The 27,414-nt window shown below is 48.6% G+C and overlaps 1 protein-coding gene and 1 long non-coding RNA gene across 7 annotated transcripts in view; one reads left to right on the top strand and one right to left on the bottom strand.

Moving 5' to 3' along the window:
- Positions 1–27,414, bottom strand: part of LOC126929204 (protein PET117 homolog, mitochondrial) — a 549,430-nt gene that overhangs the window by 255,610 nt on the left and 266,406 nt on the right. The gene's annotated exons all lie outside the window — the stretch shown is intronic.
- On the top strand, positions 137–26,335 carry LOC126929212 (uncharacterized). 3 transcript variants are annotated; one of them, XR_007717101.1, is made up of 3 exons: positions 137–1,537; positions 17,589–17,772; positions 25,758–26,335. It is a non-coding gene; the product is annotated as an uncharacterized LOC126929212 (long non-coding RNA). The 3 variants fall into 3 exon arrangements; XR_007717100.1 differs by having other exon boundaries at positions 25,363–26,335; XR_007717102.1 differs by lacking the exon at positions 137–1,537 and adding an exon at positions 1,549–1,742 and having other exon boundaries at positions 25,363–26,335.

Raw genomic sequence — 27,414 nt, 5'->3', positions numbered from 1 at the left:
CTAGAAATTTGTGGGTCAATTCTGGCCTTGCCACTTCATAGCTGCTGTGATGTTAGGTAAGTGAGTTCATCGCTCTGAGCCTCAGTTTCTCCATCTGTAGATTGGGGATTGTAATGCCAACCTCAGAAGACTACTGTGAGGACTGAGGGAAGTACTGTGTGCGGCACTCAGGGTATGGGAGCATCGACTTACATAGTGAGGGCTCAGTGAAAGTCCCTCTGCCCCTGCTGGTGGTGATGGTGGCACTGACAGCGGATTGATTATTCACCAAACTGGTCTTCCTGCTCGCTGTCTCTACAGGGGCTAAGTCAGGGGGAGGACACAGTCCAAGGTTAAGAGCATCAAGCAAAGAATTAGTCAGCTCACAGCCTAGGAGTCAGGCTCTTGTGTCAACTGCATTAACCCAGAGGTCAGAAGCAAAGGGACTTACAGAAAAATTCTAAGAACAGAACAAAGGGATTTTTTTTTAAAACTCTTCACTGACATTCCCCAAATATTAACATTTTGCCACATTTGCCTTACTGTTTTCTCTGTCTCTGTGTACAAATACATATATTTTTGTGAATCATAGGAGAGTAAATTGCAGATATGATGTCCTCTATCTCCCAAAGCTTCAGTGTATAATTCCTGAAAAGTAAAGGACATTCTGCTACACAGCCACAGTGCAATGACTAAGTCAGGAAACGAACACTGATTCAATACAATTAGCTAATCTACAGACCATATTCAGATTTAGATGTCACCAACTGTCCCAGTAATGTCCTTTATAGCAACACAATATCCCAGACCACGTGCTGCAGTTAGTTGCCCTGTCTCTAATCTCCTCCAATCGGCGACAGTTCCTTGGGCTTTCTTTGTCTTTCATGACATTGAGAGATTTTTGAAGAGTCCACACAGTTTTCCTGCAGAATGTCCCTCAGTTTGGGTCTGCCTGATGTTTCCTCATGATAAGACTCACGTTGTGAGTATTTTTGGGCAAGAATACTGGGGAAATGATGGCGTGTTCTCAGTGCATCAGATCAGTGGGGACAGGAGGTCCATTTCTTAGTTTGGGAGAATAAATTCTGATGAAAAATATTCCCAGTGAGAAGGAAAATCGAGAGGATCTAAGGAGGCTGGTGTGGTTTGCACAAGCAACTGTGATTCGCTCCTATTTTCAAAGGACAGACGCAAAGGGTGGAAGGCAGAGAACTCCATTCAAAGAGCAAGAGAACGGAGAGAAGAGTGGCTGAAAAGCTGGCCCCAGAAAAGAGCTGAGGCCCTGAAAAATGCTGAAGGCAACCAAACACGCTTCTAAATTGCTTGCTTAAAAAACACTCATTTGTTTTCCTGACAATTAAAAATAGAATGTGCTCATTGTGGAAAATACAAACGGTATAAAGAAGGAAACAGTAACTCCCTAAATCCTACACACCCAGCTGTAGTCACGACTAATATTTTGGGTATTTTCCTTCCCCGCCTCCAGGAAAGGGTTTTAAAGCTGCGCTTGGAGCGTGAAACAAAGTGAGAAAGAGTTGAGTTTCTCGGCGTGGGGAAGGTAATGTCATGGCAGCGGGGGCGGCGGGAAAGGGCTGCCTGTGCTTCCCCTTCACTCTTCACTGTTCACGTGGCTGTGGGCTGGGCAGGAGGGAGCCAAGTCTAGGGTGCATTGGGGAGCCTAGAACCACTACTATGCTCTGCAAAACTCTGAGGCGCTTCCAAAGTTTGGAGCTGGGCACGTATTTTACTGATGTCTAAAAATCGTAAGCGGTTGTCCGGGGGGAGGAGAAGGGTGTTGGGGGGACGGGGTGTCGGCGATGGAGACTCAGCTGTGTGCGCCCCTCATTCAGACGAGGGAGACCTGCCAGGGTGGGGCTGGGCAGGGAGCTTCGGGGGAAGAATCCGTCCTGAGGGTGGAGAGCTACAGGGTAAGGGGGCCAGGCTGTCGGCATTAGTGGGGTGTCCGTCTGCGTTTGATTGCAGCCCAGCCCCCAGGCTCCAGAGTCTGGGAACCGCGAAGGAGCCGCCCTTATCAGGCAGTAGGGCGAGCTGCCCCAGGAGACGGTCTCCGTGCTGAGGGCGTTCCTCGGCCTGGGTGGTGGCGCCTACTAGCAGGGGGTTCCCGGATTCCCAGGGCAGGTCTGTCTGGTGTGTGGTGTCCAGCTGGCTTGAGGCCTGCGGCCCTGAAGGCCGGGTGGGCCAGGAGGCTGAGAGGCAACCATGTTTAAAGGGAGCCAGAGCAGGGAGGGAAACGGAGCTCTTCCCCGGCCGTCCCGGGGCTGTTCCTGCCGATAGACAAGGCAGATGTGTACAATGATAATAGTCTTTTTGTTTGTTTTAAGAGACAACCTTGCTGTGTTGCCCAGGCTGGAGTGAGTGCAGTAGCGTGTTCATAGCTCACTGCAGCCTCGAACCCCTGGGCTCAGGGGATCCTCCCACTTCAGCTTCCCAAGTAGCTGGGACTACAGGTGTGTGCCACCACGCCCTGCTCTTTTTTTTTTTTAGACGGAGTTTTGCTCTTGTTGCGCAGGCTGGAGTGTAATGGCACGATCTCAGCTCACTGCAACCTCTGCCTCCCGGCGTTCAAGCAATTCTCCTGCCTCGGCCTCCCGAGTGGCTGGGATTACAGACATGCGCCACCGCCCGGCTCATTCTGTATTTTTAGTAAAGACAGGGTTTCTCCGTGTTGGTCAGGCTGGTCTCCACCTCCCGACCTCAGGTGATCCACCTGTTTCGACCTCCCAAAGTGCTGGGATTACAGGTGTTAGCCGCTGCGCCCAGACGCCCTGCTAATTTTTAGATTATTTATTTATTTTGAGACAGGATCTCACTCTGTCACCCAGGTTGGAGTGCAGTGGCACCATTATAGCTCACTGCAGCCTCAACCTCCAGAGCTCCAGGGATTCTCCTGCTTCAGCCTCCCAAGCAGCTGGGACTATAGGTGTGGGCCAGCCCATCAGACTAATTTTTTTTCCCCCAAGTCCTCACATCTCAGATGATCATCCAGCTAATTTTAAAAAGTTTTGTAGAGATGGGGGTCTTGCTATGTTGACCAGGCTGGTCTTGAACTCCTGGGCTCAAGCAGCTCTCCTACCTCAGCCTCCCAAAGTGTTAGGATTACAGGTGGGAGCCATCACACCACCCAGCCCGATTATAACATGTTAACTTTGGGCCAGGCACCGTGCTAAGTCTAAGTCTGTATATGTTCAAAGCAACCTTTGCAAATGGTCTATCCAGGTAGGTATTTATCATCCCTGTTTTACAGAGGACTCAATGGTAAATGATATGGCAGATGTGGTCAGTGCCCCAATGTCCCCTGGGCACTGGGAGGTGACCTCAGACCATTCCATGTGTGCTTGTGGCTCCCTGTATCTCTCTACAGGGCATGCTCTATGGCCCTTGGAGTGTTGGGAGTTAATGCCTCAAGAGGGATTCTTAGCTGGCGGGAGAGGGATGGGAGTTGTATGAAAACCCCAGGGTGCTTGCTCCTTGATGAGACAATTTTATTTTTAATTGTGGTTAAAAAAAACCACACACATAGCATAAAATTTACCATCTGAACTGTTTACAAGTGTATAGTACAGTGGTATTAACTGTTTGCACCTTGTTGTGTAATAGAATTTTTCATCTTGCAAAACTGAAACTCTGTACTCATTAAACAACTCCCCATTCCCTCTCTCCGCAGGCCCTGGCAACCACATTCTACTTTCTGTCTGTGAAATTGACACTTTAGGTACCTTGTATGCAGTATGTGTCCTTCTGTGACTGGCTTATTTCACTGAGCATAATGTCCTCAAGATGCATCCATGTTGTAACGTGTGTCTGAATTTCCCCATTTAAAAAAAAAAAAAATTGAGGTGGAGCCTCTCTCTGTTGCCCAGTATGGAGTGCAGTGGCACCATCTTGGCTCACTGCAACCTCAGCCTCCCAGGTTCAAGTGATTCTCCTGCCTCAGCCTCCCAAAGAGCTGGGATTATAGGCATCTGCCACCACACCTGGCTACTTTTTTTTTTTTTTTTTGTATTTTTAGTAGAGATGGGGTTTCACCATGTTAGCCAGGCTGATCTCGAACTCTTGACCTTGGCTGATGCACCTGCCTCGGCCTCCCTAAGTGTTGGGATTATAGGCATGAGCCACTGCGCCCAATTTCCTTCTTTTTAAGTCTGAAAAATATTCCATTGTATGTATATACTACATTTTCTTTAATCATCTGTTGATGGATATATTTTTTAATTTTTAATTTTTGTAGGTACATAGTAGGTGTGTATATTTATGGGGTACATGAGATATTTTGATGCTAGCATACAATGCATAATGATCACATCAGGGTAAATGGGGTATCCATCACTTGAAGCATTTATGTTTTTATTTTTTTTTTGAAATGGAGTCTCGCTCTGTCACCTGGGCTGGAGTGCTGTGGCACGATCTCAGCTCACTGCAACCTCCACCTCCCAGGTTCAAGCGATTCTCCTGCTTCAGCCCCCCAAGTAGCTGGGATTACAGTCATGCACCACCACGCCTGGCTACTTTTTTTTCTTTTTCTTTTATTTTTATTTTTTGTATTTTTAGTAGAGATGGGGTTTTACTATGTTGACCAGGCTGGTCTTGAACACCTGACTTCATGATCCACCCGCCTCAGCCTCCCAAAGTGCTGGGATTACAGGCGTGAGCCACCGTTGAACAGAGCTGCAACAAACATGGAAGTGCAGATATCTTTCATTATACTGATTTCCTTTTTTGGGGGTATATTTTTAGCAGTGGAATTGCTGGATCATATGGTAGTTCTATTTTTAGTTTTTTGAGGAACCTCCAAACTGTTCTCCCTAGTGGCTGTACTAATTTATATTCCCACCAACAGTGTACAAATGTTCCCTTTTCTCCACACCCTTACAGCATTTGTTGTTGCCTGTATTTTGGATAAAAGCCATTTTAACTTGGGTGAGATGACATCTCATTGTAGTTTTGATTTGCATCCCTCTGATGATCAGTAATGTTGAGAACCTTTTCATATGCCTGTTTGACATCTGAATGTTTTCTTTCAAGACATGCCTATTCAGATCTTTTGCCCATTTTTGGTTGGATTATTAGGTTTTTTTCTATAGACTGGTTTGAGTTCCTTATATGTTCTGGCTATGAATTCCTTGTCAGATGAATAGTTTCCAGATATTTTCTCCCATTCTGTGGGTTGTTTCTTTGCTTTGTTGATTGTTTCCTTTGCTTTGCAGAAGCTTTTTAACTTAATATGATTTGTCCATGTTTGCTTTAGTTGTCTGTGCTTGTGGGGTGTTACTCAAGAAATCTTTGCCCAGTCCAATGTCCTGGAGAGTTTTTTCCCAATGTTTTCTTTTAATAGTGTCATAGTTTCAGGTCTTAGATTTAAGTCTTTAATATGTTTTGATTTGATTGTTGTATATGGCAAGAGATAGGGGTCTAGTTTCATTCTGCATATGGATATCCAGTTTTCCCAGCACCATTTATTGAAGAGACTATCCTTTCCTCAATGTATGTTCTTGGTACCTTTGTGAAAAATGAGTTCACTGTAGATGTATGGTTTTGTCCTGGATTCTCCACTGTTCTCCATTGGTCTGTGTGTCAGTTTTTATGCCAGTGCTGTGCTGTTTTGGTTACTATAGCTCTGTAATATAACTGGAAGTCAGGTTATGTAATTCCTCCAGTTTTGTTCTTTTTGCTCAGGATATCTTTGGCTACTCTGGGTCTTTGTGGCTCCATATACATTTTAGGATTTTTTTTTTCTATTTCTGTGAAGAATGGCATTGGTATTTTGATAGGGATTGTATTGAATCTGTAGATTGCTTGGGATAGTATGAACATTTTAACAATATTGGTTACTTCAATTCATGAACATGTAATATCTTTTCATTTTTTGGTGTCTTCAATTTCTTTCATTAAGATTTTATAGTTTTCATTGTAGAGATCTTTCACTCCTTAGGTTAAGCTATTTCCTAGGTATTTTATTTCATTGGTAACTATTATAAATGGAATTACTTTCTGGATTTCTTTTACAGATTGTTTGCTGTTGGCATGTAGAAATGCTACTGATTTTTGTAGGTTGATTTTGTATCCTACAACTTTACTGAATTTATCAATTCTAATAGTTTTTGTTGATTGATATTTTTTGTTTTGTTTCTTGTTTTTTGTATGAGACGAAGTTTCACTCTTGTTGCCCAGGCTGGAGTGCAATGGTGCCATCTCGGCTCACTGCAACCTCTGCCTCCCAGGCTCAAGCAATTGTCTTGCCTCAGCCTCTCGAGCAGGTGGGATTACAGGCACCCGCCACCATGCCCAGCCAATTCTTTGTATTTTTAGTAGAGACTGGGTTTCACCATGTTGGCCAGGCTGGTCTTGAACTCCTGACCTCAGGTGGGCCACCCGCCTTGGCCTCTCAAAGTGCTGGGATTACAGGCGTGAGCTACCACGCCTGGTTGATATTTATTTGTTTTAACATTTAATTATTATTATTTTTTAAATAGAGATGGGGTCTCAGTGTATTGCCCCAGCTGGTCTCCAATTCCTGAGCTACAGTGATCCTCTGGCCTTGGCCTCTCAAAGTGCTGGGATTACAGGTGTGAGCCACCACACCTGATCTGTTGATGAATATTTAGTTTGCTTCCACCTTGTGACTATTGTGAATAATGCTGCAGTGAACATACGTATGGGAATATCTCTTCAAAATCCTATTTTTAATTCTTTTAGATATATACCTAGAAATGGGATTGCTGGATCATACAGTAGTTTTAGTTTCAATTGATCCCCTACCTGTGTTTCCTGGAATCACCACCCAAATAAACTATATGCACCAAGCCTTGGTCTCAGTATGTGCTTCTGGCAGGAACCTAAGGTTAAGCCTGTCACTTGCTTCAGGTTACTCAGTCAATAAATGGCTCTTCTGAATATCTATTGCTATAAAATGAACTGCCCCCAATCCAGTGGCTTAAAACAACACTTTGCAGTTACTTCTGCGAATTGACTGGGCTTAGCTGGGCAGCTTTCACTTGGGGTCTGCCATGGCTGCAGTCAGGTGTTGGCTGGGGCTGGAGGGTCTGAAGGCTCGTCTGGGCTGGAGGCCCACAATGGCTCACTTGCACACTGGCCATTGATGGCAGGAAGCTCAATTGAGGCAGTCAGCCAGAGCTTCTGAAAGGGGTCTCTTCATGTGGTGAGGCCTTCCTCACAACATGGTGACTGAGTTCTGAGCGAAAAGTCTCAAGAACAAACATTCCAAGAGACAGGAACAGGAAACTATTAAGGGCCTTGCCTTTAAATGGCAGTGTGACTTCTGCCATATGCATTTTAGAGCGGGATGAAGAAATGGACCCCCTGGTGAGGGTGGGGCAAGGCCTTGCTGCAGAAGAACATGTGGGAAGGGAGAGATTTTTGTGGCCATCTTTGGAAAACACAGTTGGCCATGGTAACAGGGCCAGTATTCAGACCCAGGCAGTCTGACTTGAGAAGCTGATTGCAACCTCTATGCTGCCTCCATTTAAGAACACATTCTGAGAATTCTTGACCTTTCTAAGGGGCTGGAGAGCCAGCAATAATGGCAAACCTAAGAAATGCTATTTTTGTTTATTATGACCTCTTTTTAATGTCCAGACTGATGTGGCCTGGTGAATTACAGGTCTCAAGCAGATTCCAAAATGTAGAGACAGTAACCTTGATGTTGACTTTTGGAAAATTATAGAGCAGAGCATGACATAACTCATTTGTGAACAGCAGGGAAAAAAATGCAGTGATGGTGAGGTGGGAGAGTTTGGTGGGGATGAGCTCTGCCCAGCTGTGGTGGGTGACATAATGGCTCCCTAGAGATATCAAGTCCTAACCCTTGGAGCCTATAAATGTTACCCTGTAAGAAAAATGGGTTTTTGCAGAAGCAAATAAGAATCTTGAGATGAGAGATTATCCTGGACTGTCCAGTGGGCCCTAAATGCCATCACAAGTGTCTGTATAAGACAGAGGTAGACTTGACTCACACTCAGAGAAGAAAGCCATGTGAAGACAGAGCAGAGAAGGATGTGAAGACACTGGATGTGAGAATTAAAGTGATGTGGCCATAAGCCAAGGAATGCTGTAGTTCCCACAAGCTGGAAAAGGCAAGGAACAGTTTCTCTCCTAAAGCCTCCAGAGGGAGCACAGCCCCGCTGATGGATTGATTTCAGTTTGGTGGCACTGGTTTCAGACTTCTGGTCTCTAGGACTGTGAGATAATAAATTTCTGTTGTTTTAAGACCAAAAGTTCATGATAATTATAGCAACCACAGGAAACGAATACACAAACCAACTTTCTTTTTAGACAGTACTGGAGAATGGGGTAAATAAATTTGTGTCCAGCCAGCATTTTATGTTACTGTTTTGGGTTTTTTTTTTTGTGAGACAGGGTCTTGCTATGTTGCTTATGCTGATCTCGAACACCCGGGCCCCAGTGATCCTCCAATCTCAGCCTCCTGAGTAGCTGGGACTACAGGCGTAGGCCACCACCCCTGGCCAGCATTTTAATAAAGAATTGACAGACTCACTGGTAATGATGGTGTTTTTTGGCGGGATTTATGGCAGGTTGCACAACTATCTGCAAAGTGTTTGCCATCAAGGAGTCTGTTGCCCTGGTGGTCGTAGAGTCTATAGAGGAGTACCTAAGGGCTCTGTGGTGAGCTCTGCCCTGGCCAATCAATGTTCAGTCCACTTTCTGGATGAAGATGGCAAGAAAGTGAAGCATCAGATGTGCAGGTGACACACGTTGGAGGGAACAGTGAAAGTGACAGCCAAATGGAGATGAAAGTGATTTTGATAGGTTGGAACTTTGGAGTAAAGCCAAGATGAATTGATATCAGAGAAAGTTAGGTTTTAAAGAGAAATCTGGTGCCCAAGCATAGAACCAGTTGAGGAGGTCTGGGCAGTATGTGTGAAAAGAAGCTCGGTGTTTCAGTCGTCACCAGCATGGTGCTGTTTTTGTAAGAGGAACCTAATTTGGGGCACTGTGGGAAGATAGTGTCCAGTTCATAGAAGCAGATGATCCCGGGGTGATCATGGCTGGTTGAAGCATACTGAACTACTTTGCCTCATTTTTAATACCCCTCCCCTTTTTGAAAATGTGTAGCAGGACAATATGGAATCAGGAAACCTAGTGTTCTGACTCTCATTGTCTGCCCCTCCGTGTTCATTCTCTGACCTCCTCTATTCTGACCCCAGGAGGCTGACCTCTCTGGACATTATCACCCAGAATATTAGCTAGCTAATGCTGTGGAACACATTATCCTGTGGAACAAAACATAGTGGCCTAAAGCAACAATAATCGTTTAATGTCTCACACTTTCTGTGGGTTGGGAATCCAGGAGTGGCTTCTGACTCATGAGGTTGGCATCAAGATGCAGCTGGGTTTGTAGTCACCTGAAGGCGTGACTGAGGCTGGAGATGGCTCCCCACCATGCATGATGAGTTCATGTGGCCGTTGGCAGGAGGCCTCAGTTTTTCACCTTCTGGACCCCTGCACAGGGCTGCTTAAGCGTCCTCACAACATGGCAGCTGACTCTCCCCATAGTGAGTGATTCAAGAGAGAGCAAGACGGAAGCCACAATATCTATTATGACCTGGTCACAGTCTGTCATTTCCACAACTGATAACACAGGTCTGCCCTATTTAATGTGAGAGGGGACTACATGAGGGCAGGATTGCCAGGAGGTAGGGTGCATCTGGAAGGCTGGCTGCCACAGGAACAGTGGCAGGGGGTGTGCTGTGGCCAGAAGAAAATCAGGACAGACCAGAGCTGGAGGGTGTGATCTGCCCCAACTCAGGTTGGCCAAGTTCAAGCCCCAGTTCCGGGATGGAAAGCTCCATGCCTTGGCCCTGCCAGTGGGATTTCTGCATGTGCTGGGAGAGAAGAAAGGTTTCCTTTGAGCCCTGCCAGGATCGCGTTACAGTCTCCACAGAGCAAGACTGCAGGGTCAGGATGGGGCATTATGAAGACAGGAGCTGTGGAGCCTCCAGCAGGAGACAATGGCTTCCATTGAGGAAATATGACATAACGAGGCCACGAGTCCGCAGCCACTACTCAGGAAACAATAACCATTTCAAGAGGGCACAGGAGGTGTTACAGAGAGGTGCGGCGACACACCCTACGCACCGTGGTCACAGAGATGGTGCTAAGAGAGAAAGTTTGCTGGGATTTGTCTGAAAAGGTCAGTTATTAACAACAGCTTCTGGCTGGGCGCGGTGGCTCACACCTATAATCCCAACACCTCGGGAGGCTGAGGCAGGTGGATCACTTGCGGCCAGGAGTTCAAGATCACCCTGGCCAACATGGTGAAATCCTGTTTCTAATAAAAATACAAAAATTAGCTGGGTGCAGTGGCATGTGCCTGTAATCCCAGCTACTCAGGAGGCTGAGGCAGGAGAATCGCTTGAGCCCAGGAGGCAGAGGTTGCAGTGAGCCAAGATCATATCACCGCACTCCAGCCTGGGTGACAGGGCAAGACTCTGTCTCTAAATAAACAAATAAACATAACAGCTTCTTAAAAACACAACGTCTTCTGACCTCCATGCACTTTGTTATTGCTCAGGCCAGGGTGGTGCTTTCCTGATCCCTTTTCTGAGTTTATAAAGGCACCGTTACTGCTTAGCATCAGGTGAGAAGAGAGGGGTACATTAGGAATTAGAAGAAGGTTTGAGCATGACTTGTTTGAAACAGTCGCGTGGGCCTCTGTCGGTTTCCCTGATGTCTGTCTTTGAGATCTTGTGTCGAGCAGGGAGCTGGCTGACATCCGTCCCAGGAGCAGAGAGCGCTTTGTGTGGGTCCAGCCATTTGTCTGCTGGCAGGGGACTGGGGGTGGGCTTGGGCCTTGCCGTAGAGCACAGTCCCACCCCCCAATCGCCGTGCCCTGGGGCTGGCCTTCTAGGTGTCATATCTGGAATTATTATCAGTGAAACACTACTCTGCCACGATGTCTCACAGCCAGGACGCGGAGAGCACAGAAAAATCTCCAAAGAAGGACCTCCCTTGGAAGATGCTTGCCAACTCTCAGGTCCCCTAAGACAGAAGGCACATGTGGGTAGACCTGGGTGTTCCTGATGGGAGTGCCCAGAAAGAACCTGTCGTGGAAAGAAGGACCCTGCTGATCCAGGGCTTAGAGATCACAATTCCATGTGGAAGGCCCTCTGGAATATTTGTGAGGGCCGTTGGGGAGGACAGGCTGGAATTTCCACCTGAGCTTAGCCACTTACAGATGGTGTGACCTTTGTGAGTTAATGTGTGTCTTCGTGGAATGCCTGGCTAGCATTCTGTGGCCCTCCAGTGCCTTTTCCCCCTTCCAGCAGCCCTCCGATTTTCTTTTGGGGAACTACCTGTCCTCTGCCTGACTTGGATGTCATCTAGGAGGTTGCTGGAGGGGATGTCTGTGGATGTCTGTGGGAGATGCAATGGACTCAAAGCCAACACAAGCTTGCTCCATACCTTTATTTACTTGAATGTCCGGGGTCTGGAACAGCTCTGAGTGAGTAGAATTTCCTACAAGTGAAATCATATTTTAATTGCAGGGAGATGTTTGCTTTTTAAGGGGAACTAGGTGAAAATATTTATAAAACAACAAAAAAATCATTTAGTTGTGCGTGTAATTGCTCCCCAATTTCTGCACTAAATTCGTACTTTCTAATTGGGTTGTTGACTCTCAAGGCATCTGCACTGGGTGTGCCTTCGGTTTGCTTCTCCTCCCAGCTCCCCGCCCAGCCTTGCCTGCTCCCTGTCGGCTCTGTGTTCTGGGATCCAGGGCTCTGGAGCCTGGAGCAGTGGACTCCCATAACGTCTAGTTTCCAGCTGGGTTCACTCCATGGGATAATGTGTGGAAGACAGGAGGGGAGGGAGTCTGGATATCCACCTCCCCAGCCCTTCCTTTCGGATTCCCTGTGGGTCGAGTACCTCCTCTTCCTAAAGGCCCCGGCTTCTGTCCAGGGAGCTCTCATTGCCCCTACTCTCTTGGCTTCCTGTAATTACTTCTTCACTTTTAGGAATCGTCCCTTTATGTTGCTGGCCACAGGATTCTGAATTAGCCTGTACTGATTTCCTAAATCCTATCTGCACCTTTGTAAATAGTCTCTTTATTAAACTCCCTCAAACTGCCCGGTCTGAGTGTGCCATCTTCTTCCTCAGGGACCCTGGAAGACGTGATATTCAAAGTTTGATTTTGTACAATATTTTTAAAAGCTTCGCGGTGTTCTCTTTCTCTTTTGAAGGCCTTAGGAAAGATTTAGGATCTGTGTGTTCAATTGAATTGCTATTGTTTGAACTTTAAAAACCAGAGCTGACCTTTGGAGAAGAGGAGAAGGGTAGCTTTGTGTCTTTCTTCAGTGCAAGACTCAACTGAGTTTGAAAAGTCACGGCTGCTGGACCAAATTGAAGATGGTTTCATTCCCAAGGGGCATAGCTCCGGAAAGCTCAGAGTAAGTTACAACAGGACTGGAGAGAGACGGCGCCATGTCTGCTGCTGTTTTCACTACTGTGAGCCTCACATGAAAGCCAGACCAAGTGTTGGGGGCTGGAGGAAAGAAATCAGGACAGTAGGATGGCAAGTCCCCTGTTTTCAAGGGGATCTTGGGATAGGGTTTTGAAGAGGGTAATGCATTCCAGAATCCACTGATAAGTTACTAAGAAAAGACACAAGTCAATAAGATAAATATTGGTAGAACATCCAGTGAATGTTTCGTGGCTGCTTACCGGGACGCCATTATCCCTCAGTGTAGAAGGTATTTAGGGACGGGAAGAGGTTCCTGAGGATGAGTGGATAGAAGTGGGTTGCAGTACAGTATGCAAGTATGAGCTCACCTTTGTGGAAGGAGGAATGGAGTCTATATCTATTTAGAGCATGTAAACTCATGAGCTGGAGGGGAGCCGTATGCCTCGCGTGTGAGGTATAGCAGAGAGCAGGGACAAGGGAGAGAAGCAGATACCTAGAGACAAAGAGAACCAGCCTTGAGAACCTGCATGGAGTCCGTTGTTCTTATCGGGGTCCCACAGCCCTTCGGTAAATCCCTCTTTGTCTCCTGGGCTGGCCTGAAGCAGGGTCAGTTATTTGCCACATTGAGAATTCTGAGACATTTAGCACTGCCGTGATCACGCCCATTTTCCAGACGCAGAAACTAAGGCTGAGAGAAGCCACACAACTTGGAAGTAAATGGTGAAGTTGAGATTCAAACCCAGGTCATCTGAGCTAAATACTGCTGTTTGCCATGTTGCTGGAGCCGGGTGCTTCCAGGAGTTACTTGGAGGTGACTCTGAGGCACCTGACTCCGTCAGGGCATCAGTGGAAAACAGCGGTACCTCAAGGGATTTCAAAAGAGATTTTCTTAAGGGAGGGTCTGCTCCCGGTCTGAGTTTAGGGAACCAAGGGATGTTGAGGCGTGCAGGCACTAGCAGCAGTGGGGAGCTGTTATGCCCTCCAGTGGAAGGCCATGAAGAGTGTTTCCAGCTGCTGGGGAGAAGGGCAGCATAGAGGAGGGCCACCGACTGGAGCCCCTATCAGAACCATGGGGAGGGAGGGAGAGAAGAATGTGGGGGATAAATACTCCACACTTTGCCTCCCCACTGCTCCCCAAAACCCCCATCTCCTGCCACTGTTGGCTATTGGCTGGATCAACCAGGAAGTGGAGGACCAGGGAGCCCAGGCGGTGCGGTCCCTAGGGCTCAGCCTTCCAGGGGGCAGGGCTAGGCAGGGAATGTTCGGGAAGCAGATGGAAATACCCTAACCAGCACACCACTCCCCCTGCGGAGTCCAGCTGAGTCCTAAATGCCTTTGTGAGCAGGACTCAGGGGAACCAGGTGTGGATAAAGGGGCTTCCTGGAGAAGCAGCTGAGTGGAGAGAGGGAGGGGCTGCCCCAAGGGAGACATCCTCCTGGCTTGTGCCCTGGAGGTGGTGTCCCTCTATGCCACTCACCCCTCCCCCCACCCCTTGCCCATTTCTCCCATTTTTTCATTTCCATAGATTTTACTTTCTTTCTCTTTTCCCGTAAAATGAAACCCACAGAGGAAAAGGGCGGCAGGGGGCACTGCAGGGATCTCCCCTCACCCAAACTCCCCCTCCACACACACCTAACAGGCATGGGACACATGTGTGATGCAGCTATGATTATTTATTTATTTATTTATTTTTAGAGACAGGGTCTTGCTCTGTTACCCAGGCTGGAGTGCAGTGGCATAGTCATAGCTCACTGCAGCCTTGAACTTGAGCGATCCTCTACCTCAGCCTCCTGATTAACTGGGACTACAAGTGTATGCCACTGCACCTGGTTAATTTGTCTACTTTATTGTAGAGACAGGGTCTTGTGATGTTGTCTAGGCTGGTGTTGAACTCCTGGGCTCAAATGGTTCTTCTGCCTCAGTCTCCCAAAGCGCTGAGATTACAGGCATGAGCCACTGTGCCCGGCCTTTGCACATATGAGTGAAGCAGGAGGGTGAGATCAAGGCTGGAAGAGACCTGGAATGGCAGTTCTGAGACAAGGATCTGGGCGCCAGAGGTTTATGTGTCAGGTGATTCCCAGAGACACAAGGGAGGGGAGGGGGAAGGGGGACAGGAGACGGAGAGCCAACAGTGGCTGCATTAAAAGCCTGTTACTAGTGTGGGCGCTTGGACTCCATTCTGTTGGAATCATCTGAGGACCTAAGCCAAACTCTTATTGGTGAGGTTCGCTGTGGACAGCGTTAAACCCTCATCAGCTCCGGGCTGTTCTACAGACAGTGGGAGTGACGGCACGTCTTTGTACCCATCACCAGTGGGTTGCAGGGTGGGGAAAGGCTGGTGGCAGGGACCCTGGTTAGGGGAGAGCCTGAATGAGCCCTTCAGCTGAACTTAGAGGAATGAGGAGCCTTCAGAGAGGCTGGAGGCTGTGCACACGTCGCCAGTGAGTGTCCATGATCCTGGAAGTGGCTGCTGCTTGCTGGACATACTGGAGTCTGGCAGGGTCAGCTGAGCAGCTCTTGTCTCCTCAGCTGTCCAGCCAGCCTGGCAGCCTCCTCGGACCTCTAATGACTTGATCCCAGTGCCTGGTGGAGGAAGGGAGGCGGTGGGCCCTCCAGGCCAGGCCACACAGACCAGCCTTTGTGCCGGGTGGCCTACGGGAGGTGTAGGCTGTCTGCACGCTCAGCGCGGCTGGGCCTCAACACAGGCTCTCTTTGTGGTGCCCAGGAACCAGGAGGTGCGGGGGTGGGACATGGTGGCGGGAGGCACAGGAGCAGGTTTCCCCGGGAGCAGCCACGTTGTGACGTGTTGGGGTGACTGCCCCAGCAGAGACTTGGGGGAAGGTAGCAGGCTGGGCCAAGGGGCACCAGCAGCTTCCAGGGGGTGGAGGTGCAAGGTTCCTGGAGCTGGTTCCTTCTGGCCAGCCCCAGGATTCCACACAGCAGGCAGATGCCACCTCCCACAAGCAGCCCTCCAGGCCCACCTGCCTGGCCTGAGATTAAGCCCCTCCTGACTCTAATTCTTGCTAATTAAACCTGCCCAATGATTCAGGGCCCTTGGAACCTGCCGCTGGGCCTTTAACATCTCAGGAGCCAGGGTTTCAAATGCACAAGCTTGAATGTTTATAAGGTTTGTTCTGGCAAGATTCCTGGTCGACTGAAAGGGTCTGTGTGGGTCCATGGTGTCTCCTTGGCCATCAAGCTCCTCCTTGACCATCTTCCTGGCCTCATCCCCTGCTCTGTAATTTGCTCACATGGTCCTGCCAGGCAGGACCAGCCTCATGGGCTTGTGACCTGTGGAGTCACACGGGGTTCCATGCCCAGATGAGCCCTTGCACTTGGCTTCATGCTCTGCTGTCACTATCTGGGAATTCTTAATACCTATTGAACACGGGGCCCACATTTTCATTTTGACTGAACCCACTGAAATGTAGCCAGTCCTGCCTCAGGGCTCAGGGAGGGGACAGGAGAGCTCTCAGTCACAGCTCGAGAGAGTCCTTAGCCCACCTCCCCAATCTCTCCTGGACTCAGGCCTCCACCACCATGTGGGGCTAAGTAACAGTCTCTCTTTTTTTTTGAGACAGAGTCTCGCTCTTGTTGCCCAGGCTGGAGAGCAATGGCGTAATCTCAGCTCACTGTAACCTCCGCCTCCCGGGTTCAAGCAATTTTCCTGCCTCAGCCTCCCGAGTAGCTAAGATTGCAGGTGCTTGCCACTATGCCTGGCTAATTTTTGTATTTTTAGTAGAGATGGGATTTCACCATGTTGGCCTGGCTGGTCTCGAACTCCTGACCTCAGGTGATCCTCCTGCCTTGGCCTCCCAAAGTTCTGAGATTACAGGTGTAAGCCACTGCATCCGGCCAAAGTGATAGTCTCTTAAGCACTTTGTGGACATCAACTTACTCTGAAACCTCTTGCACAATTTTTTTTAAAAATAATTGCTTCATTAAAATTGTATACATTTATTGTGAGATTTTAAATAATGTAGAAAAATACCAAGAAGAAAGTGAAGAGAAAATGATTCAAATTCCGTTACAAAGAGATCACTGTTATTAGCATTTTGGTGAACTTTATTATGATGCTCTGTGTGTGCGTGTATTTATATATGTTTACATTCACACCCATATATATGTATCTATACACATTTACCTACATAAAGTTTTATGTCAATGGAATCATAATGTATATATTATATGTCTTTGTGTGTGTGTGTGTGTGTGTGTGTGTGTGTGTATTTGACAATGTATTAAGTTTTGGGCAGTTCAAAGTCCAAGACCTATAGATTTATTTCACTAATTCTGACAGTTGCATGGAGTTCCATTGCACATTAAACCATCATAAATGACTGACCCAGTCCCCTGCAGCTGCATGTGGCAGTGGCTGCCACATGTTCACTCTTAAAAACAAGGCCATGGTGTCTGGGCACGGTGACTCACGCCTATAATCCTAGCACTGTGGGAGGCTGAGACAGGCATATCACCTGAGGTCAGGAGTTCGAGACCAGCTTGGTCAACATGGCAAAACCCCGTCTCTACTAAAAATACAAAATTTAGTCAGGTGTTCTGGCGGGCACCTGTAATCCCAGGTACTCCGGAGGCTGAGGCTGGAGAATCACTTGAACCCGGGAGACAGAGGTTTTAGTGAGCCAGGATCGTGCTACTGCACTCCAGCCTGGGTGACAGAGAGAAACTTCGTCTCAAAAGAAAAAAACGAGGCCATGGTGAACATTCCTATAGATACACCTTTGGTGGGGAGGGCAGTCCTAGGTTTCCTGTTCCCTCGTTTATAATGGAGGGACTGAAACGTTCAGAAGCCCCAAGCAGTGGGCAGTTAGATGGGGGCATATTTCAACCCCTGGGGTTGAAGCTGTTGTTCCCAAATCTGACTGTGTTTTCACTCTCCGAGGCACGTGTTGAATATCCCAGCCCAAATCTCTGGGGGCCCAGTCACCCTGCTGCCCTCTGCACAGGCCCCAGAGACTGGTTCCCTTTTTTTTTTTTTTTTTAAATTTTTGTTTGTAGAGATAGGGTCTTGCCATGCTGCCCAGGCTGGCCTTGAACTCCTGGGCTCGTGATCCTCCTGCCTTGGCCTCCCAAAGCACTGGGAATATAGGTGTGAGCCACCGAGCCCAGCTGACTTACGTCTTTAAATTCTTAGCAGACCTACTTGTGCTTTCCTCCTTCGCCTCTGGCCCTGGGTGTCCTCTCTGAGAAGGGACGATGACAGCCCTCTGCTCTGAGGAACTGGCTCAGTTGCCTGTCACTTGGATGATGCCCCATGCTGTAGCTTTGGACATCTCCATCAGCACCGCGTCCCCTGCCTTGCAGCATCTGACATAATGGTAGGTGCCCAACAAGTGTCTTTGCATTGGATGAAAAGTATTGTTGGCTGGGCACGGTGGCTCATGCCTGTAATCCCAGCACTTTGGGAGGCTGAGGTGGGCGGATTACCTGAGGTCAGGAGTTCAAGACCACCTGGCCAACATGGTGAAACATTGTATCTACTAAAAATACAAAAATTAGCCAGGTGTGGTGGCGCATGCCTGTAATCCCAGCTACTTGGGAGGCTGAGACAGGAGAATCGCTTGAACCTGGGAGGCAGAGGTTGTAGCAGTGAGCTGAAATCGTGCCACTGCATTCCAGCCTGGGTAACAAAAGTGAAACTCTGTCTCAAAAAAAAAAGAAAAAAGAAAAAGAAAAAGAGAAGTACTTTCACATCCTTTTTTCTTTATTTCCCCTCAACATTTTATTATAAACATTTTCAAACACACAGAAAAGTTGAATGCATTTTCCACTGAACACTCATATATGCACCCCCTGGATGGCATTTTACTATATCTCTTCATCACACAGCTCTCCATCTACCTATCACTTCATCTTACTGTTTTCTACCTTTCAACAGGAGCCGCAAACTTCAGTACGCTTCACTCCCAAAGGCTTCCACGTGTGTATCAATAAGTAGTATTCAGGAATGCCTTGATAGTTCGTTTTAGGTAAAATTTACATAGAGTGAAATGTTCCAATCTTAAATGCACCATTTGCTGGATTGTGACAAATGCAGACATTTGTTAAATCAGACTCCTCCCAAGGGAAAGATGTTCCCATCCCCCAGAAGGTTTCTTCATGTCCCTTGCCAGTCAGGCCACCCTCACACTGGCCCCAGCGGCAACCCCTGTTCAGGTTTTTATTTCATTGCAGATGAGTGTTTCCTGTTCTAAAACTTCCTAGAAGTGATTCGTACTGCAGGTGCCCTTCTGAGTTCTGGCTTCTTTCCCTCCCTGTAGCGGTTCTGAAATCTGTCCTCGTTGCTGTGGGTTTCAGTAGCTTATCCCCTGCTGTTGCTGAGCGGGGTCCCCCTGAGTGCATGTACCTACCATGGGGTGTTCATCCTTGCCACTCTGTACCACTCAGCACACATTAAAACACCCTTATATACTATCTCTCACTCGACTCAGTTTGCCTGAGGTCCCACTGCCAATTCAAGGGCAGTCAGGATTTGTCTCTATGTTTCTAGGCGGGGAACCCATCCAAAGGTCACCAGTGGAGACCTGCCCCATCTCACTGGCCCTCCAGTGGCCTCTTCTCCCTCCGCCCCCAGCCCCAGCCAGCACTGCAGGGCTTCCTGATGGTGGTGGGTATGTTGGCTGCCTCGGCTTCCTCTCCTCGTGTTCCCCCTTCAATTCACTGCAGGCTGGCTTTGGCTTCCCCTTCCCGTCTTACCAGTCCTCCTAGTAACATCCAACGCGGTCATCCCATCCCCCTCCTCACAGAAACCTCCCATCTGTTGCCCTCTGTGCCCACCCACCTGCCTCCACGGCTGCTGCGACTCAGTTTCCTTGGCTGTCTCTCCTCTCGGTGACCTTCAGCGTTGAGGGAGTCTTCAAGGCCTAGTTCTGGACAGTTGTCTCTGCTCTCTGAACTCTCACTTCCTACAAGGTTGCATCCAGAACCGTGGCTTTAAATTCCACCCAGTGCTGGTAATGCCACAGCCAGACCTTCCCTTAATTCCGGAGGCTCCAGGCTTGCATCACCGTAATCTCCACTTCGGGCTCAAATAATCCTCCCAAATTGAACAGCACCAGAAATGTAAGCCTTGGTTCCCTCCTCTAATCTGATCCTTCCCTGCCCTCCCATCCCCAGTAAGTGGTCCCAGAGGTAGCTCAAGCCTGAAGCCTGGGGATTGTTCTTGATTTCTCCCATGTCCTTGTCTCCTACATTCAACTTATTACCAATCCACAGAGCATCCATCTCCAAATCACATGTTTTTTTTTTTAAACCATATAATGGAGGTATGATTGACACACAAAAAGCTGTAGGGTTGTTTTTTTGAGACAGAGTCTTGCTCTGTCTCCCAGGCTGGAGTGCAGTGGTGTGATCTCGGCTCACTGCAGCCTCTGCCTCCCAGGTTCAAGTGATTCTCATACCTCAGCTTCCGGAGTAGCTGGGATTACAGGCATGAGCCACCATGCCTGGCTAATATTTGCATTTTTAGTAGAGAGGGGGTTTTACCATGTTGCCCAGGTGGTCTCAAACTCCTGACCTCAAGTGATCCACCCACCTTGGCCTCCCAAAGTGCTGGGATTACAGGCATGAGCCACCACGCCTGGCCTGCAGATATTTAATGTATACAATTTGATGTGATAGAGATATGTACACACCTGCGAGAACATCCATCAAGGCCATAAACTTATCCATCACTGTAAGTGTCCCTCCGTCTCCTCTGTTTCTTTTTCATTTCTTTATGTGGTAAGAGGACTAAACATGAGATCTACTCTCTTAGTAAATTTGTAAGTGTACAGTACAGTATTGTTCATCACAGGCCCTCGTTGTACAGTAGATCTCCAGAATGTGTTCATCCTGCGTAACTGAGACATTGTACCCTTTGACCAACATCACCCTGTTTCCCCCTCTTCCCAGTCCCTGGCAACCATCATTCTACTTTCTGCTTCTGTGAGTTTGGCTGTTTTCTGTTCCATGTATAAGAGAGAAAGTGAAGTATTTGATTTTCTCTCTCTGAGTTACTTCAGTATCTCATCATGTCCTCCAGGTCCATCCATGTTGTCACAAATGGCAGGATTGATCCCTCCCTCCCTTCCTTCCTTCCCTCCTTTCTTTCTTCGTTCTCTTTTTTAGAGACAGGGTCTTGCTCTGTTGCCCAGGCTGGAATGCAATGGTGCCGTCATAGCTCAGTGCATGCAGCCTCGAGCACCTGGGCTCAAGTGATCCTCCTGCCTCATCCTCCTGAGCAGCTGAAACTACAGGCATGTACCATGATACCCGGCTAATTTTTAAATCTTTTGTAGAGACACGATCTTGCTTTGTTGCCCAGGCTGGTCTCAAACTTCTGGCTTCAAGTGATTGATTCTCCTGCCTTGACCTCCCAAAGTGCTGGGATTGAAGGTGTGACCAACCACCCTGGCCCTGGATTTCTTTCTTTTTAAATGTTGAATAATATTCCATCATAGATGTATACTATAATTTCTTTATCCATTTTTCCAGTGATGGATATTTAGGTTGTTTCCAGATCTTGGCCATTGTGAATAACACTGCAATGAGCCTGGGTGCGCAGATAACATCTCTTCAAGATCCTGATTTCAGTTTCTTCAAGTACAGTCTTACACCTGTCCCCTTCTTAACCCCCATTGCCACTGCCCTAGTCCATGGGCCATGCTTAAACTACAAGTATTTCTGGTTTATCTGTAATTCAAATGTAACTGGCTGCCCTGCCTGTGAGGGCCCGCAGCCGGCCAGCACCTCCTGCTCTAACCTTGTTCCCACTAAGGCGTTCCTGTTCCTGCTACCCGGGCCAGGTGGGCTCAGAGTGAGCCAGAACAGCCCCCTGCCCCCCTTCCTTTCCCCCTGCAGCATCTGAGGGGGAAGCAGATCCTTTGCAACCTGCGAGATCTGAGATGTCTCCACTGCCCAGGCAGAGCTGGGTCTCTGCCCTACTGCTCGGACACAGGCGTTCCACTTGGCTTGCTGTCAAGAGACTGACTCCAGTGCTCTGATTGTAAGGATCGAGGAGACTGACATCTGTGAGGATCCCAGCAAGGGCCTGGCTCACTCAGGGCCAGGACACGGTAATGCCCCCTTGGTCCTCCTCATGCCTACTTCCCCCTGGACACAGACAGGGGCTGGGCTGGTGAGGAAGCCATTCTCCAGCGGGAGCAGATCTGACAGGACCCGTTTCTCCTCTCCCTGAGCAGGCTTCTTTGAAAACCACTGTGCGTTTGGCCAGGTACCATGGTTCATGCCTGTAATCTCAGAACTTTGGGAGGCTGAGGCGGGTGGATTGCTTGAGTTCGGGAGTTCCAGATCAGCCTGGGCGATATGGTAAAATCTCATCTTTACAAAAATATGGAAAAAATTAACCTGGCATGGTGGCAAGTGCCTGTAGTGTCAGCTACTCGGGATGCTGAGATGGGAGGATCATCTGAGCCTGGGAGGTTGAGGCTGTGGTAAGCCATGATCATGCCACTGTACTCCAGCCTGGGTGACAGAGTGAGACCCCATATCAAAACAAACGAAAAAAACTCCCAAAAACCCCCCACTGCATTTTAAACCACGCACAGTAGTGAGCAGTCCTGTTTCAGGGTAGTTCTGGGAATTACAAGGACAAAATCTGGCCTTGTGCCTGGTGGAGCAATGTGGGGGTGTGGACGCTTGTGTGTGAACGCCCCTCACCCACGTGGGACAAAGTCCATCCTCCGTGCCAGGCCCTGGGCAAGCCAGCCTGGCTGATCCACCTTGCTCCTCCCCCTCTCTTCTTTGTCTTCCCTGCAAACTCCTGCCAAGTTTGGAAGCAGAAAGAGCTGACGGTTTGGGGTTGCGGACAGCATTCCTTTCTAGAATAGAAGTCAGCTGGTGGGGAAGAGGATGCCCCTTGCTCTCGGTGCCTCGACTTCCTCATCGGCGTAACGGGGCTAAGGAATTCTGCCTGCTTCTCCCGGAGAGCACATGGGACCCACCAGGCCCTCAGTGCTCAGTAAGAGGGGTGCCTTCTGTCCTTGCGAGTGACCCTCCTTTGAGACCCAGCGCCCGACCGCCCAACAACTCGGAGCTGTTTCCCCCTTGCTCGTAGCACTTTCTGGCCTCTTCCCTTGCCGTCTTCAGCGTGTGGCATGGTGGCCCTTTCTCTTTACGTTTTTTTTTTCTGGCACTAGAATCTGAGCTCCTTGATCTTCAGGGATTGTGGTTTCCCCACACAGTGCCTGGTATACAGATAGTGCTCAATAAATGCTCACCATGGCAGAATTTAACTGTCTTTGAGGTATCCAGAATATAGAGATGGGTTCCTCCAGCCTCCTACTCCCTCAGGCCTATTCTAAAATAAAACCTTAATTCCTGTCCCTGAAGGCAGGTCCTCCTTCAGCCAACTAGGTGCCTACTAGGTACACCGTGCAAGGTGCTGGGGATGCTGCTGTCACCAACACACCCTGTCCTGGCCCACATGGGGCTGCCACCCCCGCCCCCAATGCTCTCCCGGGAGCCTGAATCCTAGTGACCCCTTCAGAGCCACCCCTCTGGCTTCCAAGCACCTGCGCTACCCACTCCCACCCTCCCTGGAAGGGATGGCGCAGCCTGGGAGCCAGCTGCCCTGGGGGGCTCAGACCTGTGGGTTGGATCATCCATGTGTCAGGGAAGGAAAGGGAAGCCAGGTCTCCTTAGGAAGAGTAAGATTCCAAGTCCTAATTCATCCTTTTTATACCTAAGGTGGACCAGCCCTGATTTTATGCCAGGCCCTTTACTTGTACTATTTTATTTAATCCTCACGATAACCCTATGAAGTAGGTACTGTTAATATCATCCCCATTTTACAGATGGAGAAACTGAGGACCAGAGAGATTAAGCAACTTGCCCAAAGTCACACAGCCAGCAAGCAGTGCACAAGGGATTTGAACCCAGACCCTTCTGATGCCAGAGCGAATGCCCTTGAACCTCTAGGCTACACTGCCTGAGGACTGTGGGGCTCTAAAGGGATAAGGAAGGAAGCTTGGAGGTACTGAGTGCTGGGGGAGTGAGTGGGGTGTGTGTATGTGTGTGTGTGTGGGTGGGGCTGTGCAGGGAAGCGGTTGCTACAGAGGGGCAGGGGAGGGGGGTGCTGGGGAGGTGGGGGAGGTAGAGAGAGGAGCCCCAGAAGCGGTCAGCTGTGCTGACAATGGATGGGGCAGGAGAAGAGAAAGCCCAGGCAAGGGAGGTGAAGCTCTGTGAGTGACTACACCAAGCTCTCCCTCCTGCCCAGGGCACAGTGCCAGGCCTCACTTTTGAAGCTAACGAGAAGCAGATGGAGGAGTGGGTTGGGCTAGAGGCGGAGACTGCCTGTGCTACGTGGCACCCCTCGGCAAGCCTGGAGCTTCTGTGAGCGGCCAAGAGTGAGGCAGGGCCTTGCGGCTGGACTATGGGTCTCCCTCAGGGTTCACTACAACTTGGACTTGCCAGTGCAAGAGGGTGGATCTTGTTCAAAGATGGGTTCAAACATTAGCAGCCTCAGTGAACGATGCAGCCTGGGCTCCATGGAGTTGCTGCCACCCATAAGAGGGTATCCCTCCTGCCATGGGCAGTAGATGCATAATCAACGCTTTAGTTACGTCACATAACGGCTCTGTAAACAGGATCTGGAATCAGCCATGGGCTTGAACCTCAGTCCCACTATTACTAGCTCAGGAGAGGGCTTGACCCCCCTCCCCCAACTTTTTCAGTAACAGGGTCTTGCTCTGTCATCCAACCTGGAGTGCAGTGGCATGATCATAGCTCACTGCAGCCTTGAACTCCTGGGCTCAGGCGATATTCCAGCTTCAGCCTCTGGAGTAGCTGGGATTATAGGCGTGTGCCACCACACCTGGCTAATTTTTTAATTTTTTGTAGAAATGAAGTTTCACTTTTTGCCTAGGCTGGTCTTGAACTTCTGGGCCCACGTGGTCCTCCCACCGTGGTCTCCCAAAGTGCTGGGATTACAGGCATGAGCTACTGTGCTTGGCCAGGGCTTTAACCACTTTAAGCTTCAGTTTTCGTCTCTGAGGCTTCCAACTCAGGCAGCTCTGAGCCAGCTCTGAACCAGTCACCACTTGCTGCCTCTTAAAGGTGCAGAACTCAACACAGTGCCTGGCACATAGTAAGTGCTGAGTAAAAGCCAACATTGACATTTAATTCACAAACAGGTGGAGGATGCAGCAGAGTGTCCTGGGTCTTCCTGAAAGAAGTGAAGTGATGGCATTTTGTACTTTTCATCATTCATTCATTCAGTCTTCATTCAACTCTCCTACCAACCTGGCCTAAAATGCAGGCAGAGTCGGTGAGGCGGAAGGAGATGGCTCTGGGTCCGTCATACTCCGTGAAGCCTGTTGGAGGGAAAGAAGCAGAGAGCCCTTCAAGTGAACTGGAGGGAGATGGGTTCCTATTAGGAAACCCTGGATTCAGGGAACCGATTACCAGAGGAGCCTCACAGCAGCCTCCTGGGAACGGAAGGTTACCAGGCAAACTGGCGCTGGGTCACTTCTCTGCCGGCCTGTGCTAATCTCCCTGCGGACTGACTATGCCCCTGAGACTCTTCTGCTCCCCCAAACTCAGCATGCAACAGACTATGGGTTGCCTTGGTAACAACCAGGGCTCCATTTTTATATGTTCTTACTATTTCCGGGGCAATACCACTCCTGGGTCAATACCACCTGACTATGATTGGATCTTTCTGAGTTCACATTCTGTCCCCCTCTCATAAGTAGGGCCCTTTCTGTCTCAAACCTGATTGTTTGCTTCTTCCTCCTCAGCAAGAAGGGGGATCACACTCCCAAAAAATGTAGGGTCACTAGGAAGGCACCCAAAATTGTCTACTATGAACAGAACAAAAGGCCAGCTACTCCCAGCAGCCTTTTCAGATAACTATCTTCACACCGTTTACACCATCTTTATTTATCCTCTTACCTCTCTTTCTCCAGGTCGGTTAAGAAGCTGAGAGCCACAGTAAAAAGCCAAAGGATGTCCCAATTTACATTTCCAACCTTGTCACCTGCAGTTTCCTGCACAAACCCACTTTTCTGGGCAGACAGGTGCACCCTGCCAGCAGAACACGTCTGGTTCCTTCCTCCCACCAAACTTCCGCCCACACTCGCCTCTGTAGCCAGATGTGCTCCTCTTCATATCTTTTTTTTTTTCTTGAGAAAGTTTCTTGCTCTGTTGCTCAGGCTGGATTACAGTGGCATGATCATGGCTCACTGCCACCTTGACCTCCTGGGCTCAGGCGATCCTCCCACTTCAGTCTCTGGAGTAGCTGGGACCACAGGAGCACACCACCATGCCCAACTAATTGAATTTTTTTTTTTTTTTTTGATAGAGATGAGCTCTCACCATGTTTCCCAGACTGGTCTAGAATGCCTAGGCTCAAGCGATCCTCCCTCCTCAGCCTCCCAAAGTGGTGGTATTACAGGCGTGAGCCATTGTACCCAGCCTCCAAATCTTCACCAGCCCTCAAAATTAAGCTCAACTTCTGTCTCCTCCAAGAATTTTACACAGGATTCCAATCTGGAGGGATCAGTTTCCTACAAGTGTAGACTTTATTGACTCTTCCACCATTTGGTCTCCTATGTTACCATCAGGAAAAATTAATGAAAGACTTTCAAATGGACAAAAAAAGAGTAAATGCCACTGAATGTCCAACCTAGAGCACTCTTCCAGTTTATCACTGCCTTCCATTACCTTTGAGCCATGTTACAACTCTGTAAGTCAGAGAGAACTGATAATAGTGCAAATGATTTGAGTTCATAGAAATGCAAATTCCTTGTGTCCCGTGGAGTGTACGCGATGGTTGCCCTGTGGATAAACTTCCTTTGCAAGTTCATTTCAGCCTCCTGTTGACTTACACGTGTGTGGTTTTTGGACTTCTCCTTTTAACCAGTTAGAACATCTTAACTACTTCCCATTAATTAATTAGTTAAATAAAATTTTTATATTTTAATAAGAGTCATAATTTTGTCTTTTTCCCAAAAATTATTCTTTAATGTTATTTAACTCTTGAATTAGAAAAGATAATGGCTTGGCACCCTGTATCCATCAGTGTTTTGGGGAGTAGGTAATAGAAAGGCGAAAGGGGCTGCCAAAAATAACTGTCTACCCGTCTTTCCTTGACAACTAAATTGTGCACCCTGGGCGGGGCGCAGTGGCTCACACCTGTTATCCCAGCACTTTGGGAGGCCATGGTGGGAGGATCGCTTAAGCCCAGTAGTTCAAGACCAGCCTGGACTCTGTCTCTACAAAAAAAATAATAATACTTAAGAAATTAGCCAGCTGTGGTGGTGCACACCTGTATTCCCACTTACTCGGGAGGCTGAGGTGGGAGGATTACTTGAACTCAGGAGTTTGAGGCTGCGGTGAGCTACGATTGCACCCCCGCACTCCAGCCTGGGCGACAGAGCAAGACCGTTTTGCTAAATTTTTTTAAATTGTGAGTTGTGTGAGTGCTATATCTAGAAAGTTCACATATTCCTTTTTTTTTTTTTTTTAACATAATGAGGGATTACTAAGGGGGCTAGTGTACTAGACTCTGTGGAATTATTATAAAGGAGGTCCAGGGAAAATACGAAATCAGAGAATGTCGGAGCTGGATGAGGTCAGAGAAGCCACCCTGAGCAAGTCTCTCATTTTTCTGCTGAGGACACCGGGCTGCCTGAGCTGGGGGGGTCTGTGTGGCCCGTCAGAAGGTAGGATTTGGGGATTCTCTGACAACTGTTCATGAGATGGGGCACGCTCACTTACCCCAAATCTGGTTATGGTAACGAGTTGGGGGGAACGGCCACCAGCTAATTGGAAACAGATCCTCCCGAGGCGCACTGGGCTTCCGGGCTGTTTCCCAGCCTCCTTGGCAGCGGACTCCTCTTCCGAGGTATGTTTTGCTGACGTGGCTGGCCGCGGGAAGCTGGGAGGCACAATTTTCTGAAGATCCGTTTGCAAAATTGAAACCCTGCCTTTGAGAACCCTTCACAGTTCACAGCTGT

Source organism: Macaca thibetana, chromosome 10, assembly GCF_024542745.1.
Source record: "Macaca thibetana thibetana isolate TM-01 chromosome 10, ASM2454274v1, whole genome shotgun sequence".
Taxonomy (NCBI): Eukaryota; Metazoa; Chordata; class Mammalia; order Primates; family Cercopithecidae; genus Macaca; species Macaca thibetana.
The sequence above is the reverse complement of the archived record's forward strand: the minus strand, read 5'-3'. Positions and strand labels throughout refer to the sequence as shown.